The following is a 12633-nucleotide window of genomic DNA, read 5'->3' on the forward strand; positions in this document are numbered from 1 at the left end:
CAGAGGGCCCGGTGGCGCCAGTGTCCGGCAGCCTCGCCTCTTCAGAATATTCTTCTAAAATTATTTTGGGTTACCAGAAACAGGCTTTTGGTAGTTTATGGCACTTTGTATTTAAATTTGACCATTTACATTACGCACTGTCAACACAATATTGTCTGTATTTTGTCCATGAGGATAGATCACAAATCCCCTCACAGTGCTTTTCTTTTAACACAACAGTGAGTCTAATGGCCTCTGCAGAAACCAGATCTCAATCAAATAGAGCATCTTTGAGATGTGATAGAATGGGACACGCAACAAATTTCCACTGTTATATGCTATCATGTCAATATAGATCAAAATCTCTACAAAAGGTTTCCAGCACATTGTTGAATCTATGGCATGAAAAATTAAGTCGGTTCTGAAGGTAAAAGGGGATCCAATACAGGTACTAGCAAGGTGTACCTAATAAAGTGGCCCATTCAATTTAGTTCAGTTTTATTTATTTAATGCCAAATCACAACAATAGTCAACTTAAAGCCCCAACAATCCCTCTATGAGCACGCAGTTGGATACAGCGGGAAAGAAAAACTCTTTGTTTTGTTATGTTTTGTGTCTTTTCAGCCAAGAGAGCTGAAGTAAAACAGCAGCAACAGCTAAACTAGGTGTAGCTAAGAAAGCTAATCATTCTTGTCTGCTTCTTGTCTGAAGCTCTTTCAAGCTAGGACACTTTCCCCACAAAGAATAAAATGGTGCAATGCTAGAAATGGTTTAGAAATACAGGAGAAACTTGTTAATGGTAAATTAAGCCATAATAGAATAGAATAGAATAGAATAGAATAGGATAGAATAGAATAGAATAGAATAGAATAGAATAGAATAGAATAGAATAACCTTTTAAGGTAGCTGGACTGAGGTGAAATTTTAGCCTCTGCCTATTATCACATGGTTATTTCAATTATGTCACGCCTTTAGATGCTTGAGTTATACAAGTTCCATAAATGTGATGTTGCAATTTAAAATAATTGATACATTTACATTGATTTGATTCATTCGTCAGCCTGAAGTTGTTTACATGTTTAAATGTCTACAGTACTAAACATCAGCATTCAGGAAAGGTGTGATGCGTGCTTATTTACACTTCACAGTCTCTTTCCTTTGTAAAACCCCAGGATCAACTGTACCGCCACTATATTGAAGTCGTGTTCAGGTGATTTTATCCCGTCTTTTATCGTGTTTCTCAAGACTTCCATCCCCCGGCTGGATTTTTTCACGCTGCATGACAAGCAGTGAGCTCTTTAATAAAACAGCAGATTCATTTCTTTTAAAGCAAAAGCTTGCTTGTCCATCGTGTTGCATCATCTTCAAAAGCAGCGTTCAACAAGGCCGCTCCACTCACTCAGTCAGCTGTGTAACCATTGCTGGGTCGGCTGTGTGATAGGGCTGATGGGTAACGAGGGGGAGAATCATAGGTCTTGGTGTGACAGATAAATACCTTTATGCTTGGGTTCATGCATTTTGAAAATTTTCCCCTGGGTAATTCGCACACACATCCACATCCAAACTTCCCACATGGACATAGTAACAAAGCCAATTACCTAACTTCACATGCACACATTGTTAAAAATAGCCTTTAGCACGCAGACACACATATATACAAATCCAGTACCCAAGACAGAGTTTCCTTGTTTTCAGGTTTTAATAGTTCTTACAAAGAAAGAAGCATAAAAAATTTATTACAATTTTTCATTTGGATGGCATGGTAGCAAGTTCCCATTCTTCCACAGCTCAACACAGTTCACAGTGAACACACTCCTCTGGTGCCACTGACATCAGATAACAAGAAAGTGCAGAGAAAATGGAGAGAAAAGATGGTTTATCAGCTGAAGTTGCTCCAAGTTGCTAAATTCATCAAAAAAATAACATATAACCACACTTGCTTGCAAGTATATCAAGAACTGGATTTGGATGCTGAATTATATTTCATCTGAAGAAAGTTTTGGTCAATATTATCATTTGATATTAAGAAGCATTATTTAAATGAGTACAACATAGAAAGTACTCATTGATACACTGAACATATGCATCCAGTTTGTTGTGTTATACAACACCTGAAAAAGAGCTGTTTCAGATGACACTGGACAAGCAAACGTCATGTAGCTAGCATACAAAATATATTATTACATCATTTTGATTGGGGCGACCGTGGCTCAGGGGGTTGGGAAGCGCATCTGTAACCGGAAGGTCGGCGGTCGATCCCCGGGCTCTCTGTCCTGGTCGTTGTGTCCTTGGGCAAGACACTTTACCCTACCGCCTACTGGTGTTGGCCAGAGGGGCCGATGGCGCGATATGGCAGCCTCGCTTCTGTCAGTCTGCCCCAGGGCAGCTGTGGCTACAACCGTAGCTTGCCTCCACCAGTGTGTGAATGAATAGTGGCATTGTAAAGCACTTTGGGTGCCTTGAAAAGCGCTATATAAATCCAATCCATTATTATTCAGCAGTTTTACATCATTTGAAATTATTATTATTCTTTTTTTTCTTTGTAACTTTGACCTTTGCTTCTATAGAGACAAAATCTACATAAATCTTGCCCCTAGAGGGAAACAATCAAATGCTCTACACTGACTTTGTGCTGTTAATGCCTTTTTGTTATCTCTCAGTGCTAGCTAAACGCTGCAGTGTGGTGAAATGCAAAATTATTATAGCTTACTAAGCTGAACTACAAAATAAACTAGATCTTTAGTTTAGTGTCAGTAAACCATAATTACTTTAATTTACTAAAATAAAAATAAAAACTAGAGTCTTGGAATAATATAATTAACTTATAATGATGCCTGCCTGTCTCCAGTAGTACTGTGTGAAGTGCCTCAGGTAGAGGATGTGAAGACATGCACTGTTGGTATTGATACTGTTACAAATGAGTATCTAAATTGCTGCATAAATTAGCATCTGAGTATCGATCTTTTTATTTCTTTTTTGTTTTGGGTTCTTTTTTGTACAACCCTACTCCAATCTGCACCCACACATTATCTACGTGAACATGATGTTGCTCTGTTTCATAGCTCTTTAAGACCTACACAGTTGCTCTAAATGCAAAACTAGATGGGAGCTGTGGAATACAGAAAATACTGAGAAGGAGCAAGACCCAGTACCATCTTCATTTAACCAACAGAAGACAACAGCAACAACAGATTTTTTTAAGCAAGCAAAAAGAAACACAAGAGTCAATTCGCAGGGTTGCATGAGCCATCAGCTGATAACATGGGTCATGGTGTGAGTAGATGTTGAATCGCCTTGGAAGGAATTTCAAAACTGCCCACGTACAGTATAGTCCCGAATTTGCCATTTTAAGATCTGTTCCAAAGCAATTCACTCATACTTGACCTATGTGACCTTAATGATTCACATGATGACAGGCTGGATCAGTGACTCTCTGCACTACCTCCAAGGTGACAGTCCCAAAAGGCATTAAATAGCTGTGATTTCCCACCAGTAGTCTTTCAGATGATAGGTGAAACTGTCATTAAAGACCCTAAAGAAAAAAAAAGAAGGCCAGCAGCGTTTAACATAAACACTGAAGAATGCTCAGTTTCAACTAACCACAAGCTAACATTCAATTGAACCTTTTATGATGAATGTATCAAGCATTCTGCAGTGTGTGGCCAAATCTCAGCTAAGATTTGGTACCTCAAAGGCAAACCAGCTTCAGCAGTACAGCTGGCATACGAGGTGACTAAGGTTTGGGTCAGTCAGTTGTGTGTCAGCCTGTAATATCAAGTCTCACAGAGTGGTGATGGATCAAGGAGTGTGATTGGTGCAAAACCAAGCTTTCATCTACTGCAGAGAGCTATAAGCAGCTGATGAAGACCATCTGTCCATCCACCCATCCATCTTCTGCCTATCCCACTTATGTGAATGGTGGGCTACACCTTGGACAGGCTGCCAATCTATCATAGGGCCATCACAGAGAGAGACTACAAAGAGACAGACCTACAACTAAATTAATATTTAATATCATTTTAATTATTTTTTGTAAGGAAGAGAACTTGGAGAGAACCCACGGAGACACAAGGAGATCATGCAAACTCCAGACAGAAATGCTCGGTTGATGAAATGTGGATGGGCTTACCTGCACATGACTGTGCAGCTGCAATGCCCAGGGCTATTTTAAGAAATGACCATATTGTATAACTCAACCAGGCTCATGTTTGCCTTTAAACTTATGACAGAGTCAAATAAAATAATTGAAAGAATAGGTAAAAAATACAAGCTATGCACAGCTTGCACACACACACACACACACGCACACACACGCACACACACACACACAAACAGATATATGCATACACGCAGGATGAGGTTCACAGCTGATTTGACATGTTTGTTTGATTTGGCTGCGTCTGCTTGAAAGTGTCACATCGGCGTCCATCTAACATGCACTCGCATCCACGCACAGTTAAGCGATCATGTGTGTAGTTCACTTACCTGATGTGACAAACATGTGTAAGTTAGGGATGCATGAGTCGTGTGTGTGTGTGTGTGTCACTGTGAGCCGCTCGCCAGCCGTCTGTCTCTTCTCATCGCACAGATACGGCGTTTCTGCTCATAGATTCTTTTCTGTCTGTTTCTAACATCTGACTTAAGGTGACACTTGTGTGGATGAGCTGAGTGGGTGTGCTTGTGTGTAACTACTCTTCATGTTTTGTGTGGAAGTGTGTCTATGTAGGTTTTTTCATAACTGAATGTTTGTAAGGGTGCACTGTTAGTCAGCAGTGTTGGTCAAGTTACTTGAAAAAGTAATCAGTAACTAATTACTGATTACTTCCCCCAAAAAGTAATCCCGTTACTTTACTGATTACTTATTTTCAAAAGTAATTAGTTACTTAGTTACTTTTTAAAAACACGTTTACAACCTGAATAGGTAATAAAGCAATAAATCTTTCAGCCCAATTCTACTTTTCTACATAATCCATCATACAAAATGTAATCAAATGGAAAAGTCTCTTTTTAAAACTTGTTTTATTAGTTTTAATCTTTTAACTTTATGCATCAAGCAAAAATTAAATTATCTGCAACATTCTCTGACTGGAAGAAATTTGTTTAACATTTCAACCTATTTTCTGCACATTCCAGCACATAAAATAAAACAAGTTTTTGTGTTTACACTCAGTCTTTCAAATAAATGCAAGTGAAACACAGCAGAAAATAAATAAAATCAAAGATTCAGCGGTCCTGTTGCTCTATTTTCACCTGTATAGCAGGAGTGGGGTAGGCGGAGGTTTACCCTGGTGCAGGTGTGTCGCAGCGGTCAGTGGAAGAATCCGCGAGTTTGTCTGTGAATTTCCCTTTCCCTGGCAGCGCACTCTGTGCTTGCTCAGAAGTTTAGTTTTTTTTTTCGCTGTATAGAGAAGTTTTCTTCCCACGCAGTGAGCAGCGGACGCTAATGTTTTTGTCACTTTTTACAGAATCAAACTCAAAATAAGGTCAGTACTTCCACGCGTACTTAAATGCTGCACGCTCATACTCTCTCCTGCACTCGATATATTATCCATTGTTGATCTGCACACAGCTGTTGCCACGAACGTTGCACTCGCTTACGTCATTGTCATGAGACACTCGCAAAAAAATCACGGCTTTAGTAACGCAGTAACGCAGCGTGCTTACGGGAAAGTAACAGTAATCTAATGACTTTTTTTGCAATAGTAATCCCTTACTTTACTCTTTCCTTGAAAAACGTAATTGGATTACAGTAACGCGTTACTGCCCATCTCTGTTAGTCAGCCCATGTTTTAACTAGAATTGACTTGTGATTTTAACACTAACCAGGTCATAGGGAATCCTAATTTTTCAGTTGCTTTTTGGATACAACTTAAATAGCATTATATGATAGTAAAATATCACATTTAGATTCGTTCTACTGGATTATCTGTCAGATATAACAAGTTCAATCGGTATGAGTCTAATGGCATCATGAGACATATTCATTACCATAGACTCATCATAACAACCTCTGCTATCAGATAAAAGAGAATGGCATGAAAGTCTTCACTCAGAAACAGCATAAACAAGATTTAATATTCATGTAAACAAATAAAATGACAGCCTTCCTTAATCACTTTTGCATATTTCTGGAAACATTTCTGAAGTTCTCACCGCTGTCGATGCACTTCTCAAAACAGCTTATGCGTAGAAAAAGACTAAAGTTAATCTGCAAAGGCGTGCAATATTTCCCAACACATCAAATTTCTGTGTCAAAATTAAGTTTTAGTGTAAATGAGCAGTAATTGCTATCCAAATCAGATGTTCTTTGACATGGTGTAACACTAAGGTGGTCAAAATGTTTAGATATTCTAAATGACTAAATGAAAATGGACAGTGAATACTATTAGAGTACTTTTGGGCCTAAAACCGAATAGCCTTCAGATGGTGATTTTAAAAGCACCAGTTTTTATATTTTTCTGTGTAAAACAAAAAGAGGAACATGTATGAGAAAAAAAAATCTGCGATGCTCAGACACAAAGGAAAGAACATATTTTGAAAATTCAGATGACTGTTTTGCATGGAGTAGCTTACCTAATCACATAATTACAATATGTTCTGGTTAGTAGAACTATCAAACTCAAAATACACCATATGTTTGGATTGCAAAGACATTAACAAATAATAATTACATTCAGTGTTAAAGCATCTTGTCTTCATGAAAAAAGAGATGTTATATACCAAGAACATATCTTTCTCTCATGGTGAAAGCAATTCACTGGAGACTGACTAAAATAAAATAAAATATAAAATAAAACAACATTTTTTTTGTTATATATCAGTTTATTCCCATATTCCCGCTTTTACTGCGCAACATGTCGCCTTTTTCTAGTACAAGTCGAGCCATCTATCGCAACTTCTGACTTTTTGTCTCTAGGGGGAGCTGTAGTACCTACTGTCAGTCTGCATCCTCCTATGGTTCCTCCTTCTGCATCCTAGGATAACAATAAAACTAAATCACGGTGAAACAAAAGCAGTACACAGACCCACACACACATTATCACTGAAGCTGATGTCAACACACTGCGTAAAAATCCAACTGTTTGTAACCTGAATGAAGCCATAAGTTGCTAAAAAAAATCCTGACACAAACATTTGCACACTAATCTTTGTGAGGACTCTCACTGGGGTAATGCATTATCTAAATTAAACAAAATATTGTTATATTTTAACCCCCAACTCTAACCCAAAACCTGCTTTTAAGCTGAGCACTAAAACTAAGTATCAACCTTCAAACGGCCCTTTGAAGGAGTGAAAACTTGCCAAATGTCGAAATGTCTTCACTCCCAAGGTCTAAACTCGGATTGGTACACACACACACACACGATTGACACCAGCAGCCTGTTTGTGATTATAGCAGCTGAAGGTCAGTATGGCTCCTGTTACCAAGGTGACAGGAGATGACTGACGGGTGTGAGCTCAGACTGATCAGAGGTCAGTTGTGTGATTGATTCTCCTGGTCACATTTGGCACACACACACTCCTACTGACTTAAATTTGTGTTATCTGCATATGACATTGAAAATAATGTTAAGAAAGAGCTGGTCAAGGATCAGATCATGTGGTCTGTTTCGTGTCAGCTTCAGACATTCAAACAGTTAATGACGATCGAAAAAATCACATAAGCAAAACCAAATTACACAACATTGAACTGCTGCAGTTAGCAATCGGCCAGACGAGCTGAGAACTCCTGGGCAGGAGGTTTAACACTTCACTAGCTTAAATTTAAAACACCTGGATGATTTTTTTTTAAAAATGCCGATAAAGACTGCACATCTGTTTAGAGGGAGCGCTGAGGCTTTGAATCTTTAAGGCAACAAACTGGAGCTTTAAATCATAGACAGAAGAGAGAGAGAAGAGAGTAGAAGGAAGGAGAGGAAGCTCATCTCTCTGACTTAGGTATTTTTCTAAAAGAGTCTCTGTGGTGTGTCCAGCCATGCATATCAGAGTGTGTGTGTTTGGTCTTTCTGGTTCTCAGTCGACAGCTCCTGTGATCATTAAATTCAGTTCACTTCACTTCACTTCGTTCAGACATGAATTCTCTTTACCCATTTATTCTGTTCAGGGTCACAGGAAGTGGAAGCCTATCCTACAATGGGTGGTATTCCAGGTTTCCAGCTTATCAAAAGGCTACATTCACATCTCTCCTGCAGGCTCTTAAAGATGTCCTTTCATTGAGGAGACTGGGAGTCGAGTGCTGATATTTACTTCTGTGCAACTTAACCAGCTGCACCTGAATTTATTTATTTATTTTGGTTATGTGTAGCTGGTGGAGATTTATTAGTGTCATTTTTTGTTTGTTTGTTGCAAAGTGTTGCTAAGAAATTATAATTTTTTCTTCTTTTTTTCTACCAAAGAGTCTGTTGGGTAAACTATAAGAGTAATCTGCTTCAGTACTTCACACTGTCTTTGCTTTGGCCAAAAATGCCTTGTTTATACCAAAGGTCAAGGAAGCCAACAGTACCTCAAATAAGTTCTTGCTACAATCACTATAATTGGAAAATCATCTCTGAATGCAGAATACATGAAACCTTGATGTAGATCAGCTACAATGGCTACAGTTCACAGGGGCTCACCATAATCAGAAAATAGATGTTTGGAAAAATGTCTCCTGGTCTGATGAGTTTCGTAGGGTCAGGTATTTGGAATAAACTACATGAAAGCTTGAATTCATGCTGCCTTGTATCAACAGTTCTGGATGCCTCTGATTGGGTGTGGGGGATATTTTCTTGGGATACTTTGTCTCCTTTATTATCCTCTGAGCATTGTTAACATGCCACAGTCTCTCTTCACTCTTCATGATGACAGTGTACCATATTCTGATGACTGCTTCCTGCATAAAGCTCAGATAATCTCAAACTTGTTTCTTGAACATAAAAATGAGTTCACTGTACTCAAATGGTCTCCACAGTCACCAGATCTCAATTCATTAGAGAACCTCTGAGAAACACAAGATTCGTATCATAGATGTTCAGCTGACAAATCTGCAGCAACTATGCAATACTATCATGTCAGCATGGATCTCAGAGGAATGTTTCCAGCACCTTGTTAAGTTTATGACACAAAGACAGTTCTGAAGGTCCAGCTCAGTTCTAGCAATGTACATCTCACTGGTGATGGCAATTCTATATATGTTACCATAATTTAACATAATTTTCAATATAAATAAAGGCCAGTCATGAAAGTGTCCCTTGGGGAAATTTGCATACAGCATCTGCATTTCATAAGGATTAAGCACATGTAGGACAGGGCCCAAATATTTGCTGTACTGCTGCCATTGGCTGACCTTTAATAAGACAAGGTTCAGGAACACAGAAAATGGCCTCCTCTGGTCCTTCTCTGCTCTCAGTCACATTTAGGTGGAAGAAAAATGAACAAATTTGACCTTGTTCCGTGGCTTGCAGAAGATCTCACAATTATAGAGCCACTGGCATACTGAAGAACAGACTTGATACATGATTACTATAACACCGGTTGGCATGCAAACGAATTATAGTGGTAAAAGCACGCAGCCCTGAGGGAATCGTGTGGAAGATGAGAGCTTAGTGGACACGGTTATATTAACCTAGACCCTCTGGGATCTGTTGGTTAAGAAGTCATTGAAACCAACAGACTGTGCTAAAATCCATATTAAAATGAGATAAGAGCCTGTGTGCTGGGACACGTGGCTGAATACAATTAAAATATGAAGAAAAGTGGATTAAAACTGACACTATGGTACTATGAAACAGAAATTAGTTTGTCAGTTAAATCTGAGAGCTTACCGAAGATTTCAGAGAAACGAGGTTTGTTATTTAAGTTAAATCAAGTAAAGTAAGATTAAATAACTGAAACTTTCTATTTCTTTTCTTTTCACTGGCAGCAAGTATGAAGTGGGTCCTTGTTATTTTCGTAAAAGCTCTTTGTATTATATAACTTCAGAAAAGACACGGGGACCCAATTTCCCCATAGGGATCATTAAAGTTTTATCAAATCCTGAGTCATTGTAGAAGCAGTAAAGGAGAGGATAGAGATAAAAATACAATAAATGGAAAACAATTAAGATTTTAGCAGCATGCAATGCCATTTTTACTCAGAAGTTGAAGTTTCAAAATTTTAATGGAAAAAACTATTTTAAGCACCTCTTGATCCAGAAATAAAAGTTTGTTTCTTGGACAACGTTGCAGATAAGTGACAGTTGGAGCTCCTTGGGTATTCGGATGATTGAGATGATACTTTTTGCATTTCCTTTATCATTCCCAGAGGGGACAGTAATTATTAAGCAAAGGAGACCAAACTGTGAGTGGTTTTGACCTGAGATATTACAAAGTAAGTGAAGATCATCCTCGGTGGACTTGCAGATATCTAAACAAAATTCATAATAAATTTTTAGTCTTACAGATAAGGGCAGTACGGTTGCCTCACAGCACGAAGGTCCTGGGTTTAAATCCACCATCAACTGTTTTAGCCTGCATCGGGCCTTTCTGTGTGGGGTTTGCATGTTCTCCCCTTGTCTGCATTGGTTCTTTCCAGGTACTCCTCTGGGTACTCTGGCCTTCTCCCACCATCCAAAGACATGCATGGGGTTGGGTTAATTGGAGATTCTAAATTAGCTGTAGGTGTGAAAGAGAGTGTGAATGTCTCTGTGTTGGAGTAACAACCTGTCCACGGTGTTCCCTGCCTTTCACCCTCTGCAAGCTGGAACAGCCCCCACTGTCCCACCAACCCTGATTTGGATAATCGGAAGAAAAATTGAAAATGGATTCATGGATAGTTTTACAGATATTTGAGTCTGTACACATTAAGTGGCAAAATGCCATTGGTATAATAGAATAGTAAAAGGTATAAGCCAGTATAGATTCAACAGAATTGTAACCAACGCTTTTTCCTTTTGGAGCATTTTCTTTGGCGACATCATTAAACCCTTAAAACAAATGCAGAGTTGGCCCAAGGAGGTTGTATGTTTTTGAAAATTAGATCAAATACTGTTTTTGATTAGCAAGAACATCACCACACAAAGGTTATCCACAGAGTGTGCAGCATTAGAAGCAATTTTTCGTCTTGTTTTTTCCAAAAATGTGTTTATTGATTTTTTAGATGTTTTAAAGAGAAGTACACAAAATAATAACACGTATAATAGGCATGCATACACACACACACACATTCGCGTATGGCTATGCTGTATTTTGCTTGTCCGTCTTTGGTGAACTTTGCTCAATTATCTTCAGTGGGGAAAATCCCTAATATACATAGTTTGGGATATCGATTCAACTTAACACTTGTAATATGTGAAAATACAAAGAAAATTATTTCCAAAAACTTTGAATTTCTGAACATTCCCGTAAGCAATCCATCAGTGTGCCTTTGGCCTTACATTTAACACATATGTCTACGATATTAAAATCAAATTTGCTTAGCAATGTTTGAGTGACATATGTTCATTTACAGCCATTTATAGTTGGGCATTGGGCAGATTGTGTTTGGACTTTCAATCAGGCTCGCTGTCATTCCTCTACGGATATTCTACATTTTAAATCTTGACACCATGCAAGTCTTTTGTTTTCTGAGGATGTTTGAGAGCCATCTCTGACGTTAATATAAAAGCGGGATATTAAGCCCTTCTTCAAGTAGTGGTTTATTAGTTTACTGAGTAATTCAGCCTTTAAATTGGGATCCCAATATTGGGATAACAAAAATTGGAAGTTGCTGTGTCATGTCATGTGTCATGGCATGATTAATGTTGCTAGATTTTTCAATGATTTAAAAAATAAGGAGTATGTTTAAATGGTCACTGTTAAAAATTTAAATCAGCTAAAATGCTAAATAAATAACACATTTGTACCACATCTGCGGTAACTGCTACAGCTTTTGGTTACCGCTGGGTGTAATGGTCGCGCTGCATCTCAAAAGTCCTGAATTCGCAGTCGATTCATCAGTTTTAAGGTCTATTCTGTCCTCACTGTACTGCCAAGTGCTGTTAAACCACACAAGCATCAGCCTTGAAGGTTATAAGCAATATCTTGTCTGATTCTGGGCGCACCAATATTTGTTTTCAGGAGAAATCTAAGAGTTTAAGGCAGTCCTCATACCTACAGTTCATTTGCCCTGGTCTGAATCAGTAGATGTGCTGTAGCTTTTTCCTATGGTTTCACAAGACCACGTCCTCCAAAGAGTTTCAGAGGAGTTATTTTGGTCCACACCTGAGTACGATTATCATGTTCACATCTGCACAAACAAACTGCACCAAGGGGGCAAAGGACCATAATTCAGACGTACATGGAAGCCAGATTTATTTCACTGCTGAATAAACCCAGTCTGCTGACACGTGTGTAAGTATGTGAGTGTACGTATGCGTGTGTGTGTGTGCGTATGCTGTGAGGAAGGTGGTTGAGGACGAAGATGCTGTAAATCCACATTAGCTGCTGCTGCTTTAGCTTCACAGCCTGTTTCCCTTTTCCTGAGATTAGACAATGCAGGAGATGTGTGTGTGTGTGTGTGTGTGTGTGTGTGTGTGTGTGTGTGTGTGTGTGTGTGTGTGGCATGATACCTGACTGTGAGTAAAAAAAAAACAGTTTTAAGCTTCCTACATGTGTGTGTGTGTGTGCATATGTGATAATAATAATAATCCTTGTGTTT

The sequence above is a fragment of the Copadichromis virginalis genome, linkage group LG11 (genome assembly GCF_057382275.1).
Source record: "Copadichromis virginalis isolate Kocher_CV1m ecotype Utaka linkage group LG11, C_Virginalis_male_GT1.1, whole genome shotgun sequence".
NCBI lineage: Eukaryota > Metazoa > Chordata > Actinopteri > Cichliformes > Cichlidae > Copadichromis > Copadichromis virginalis.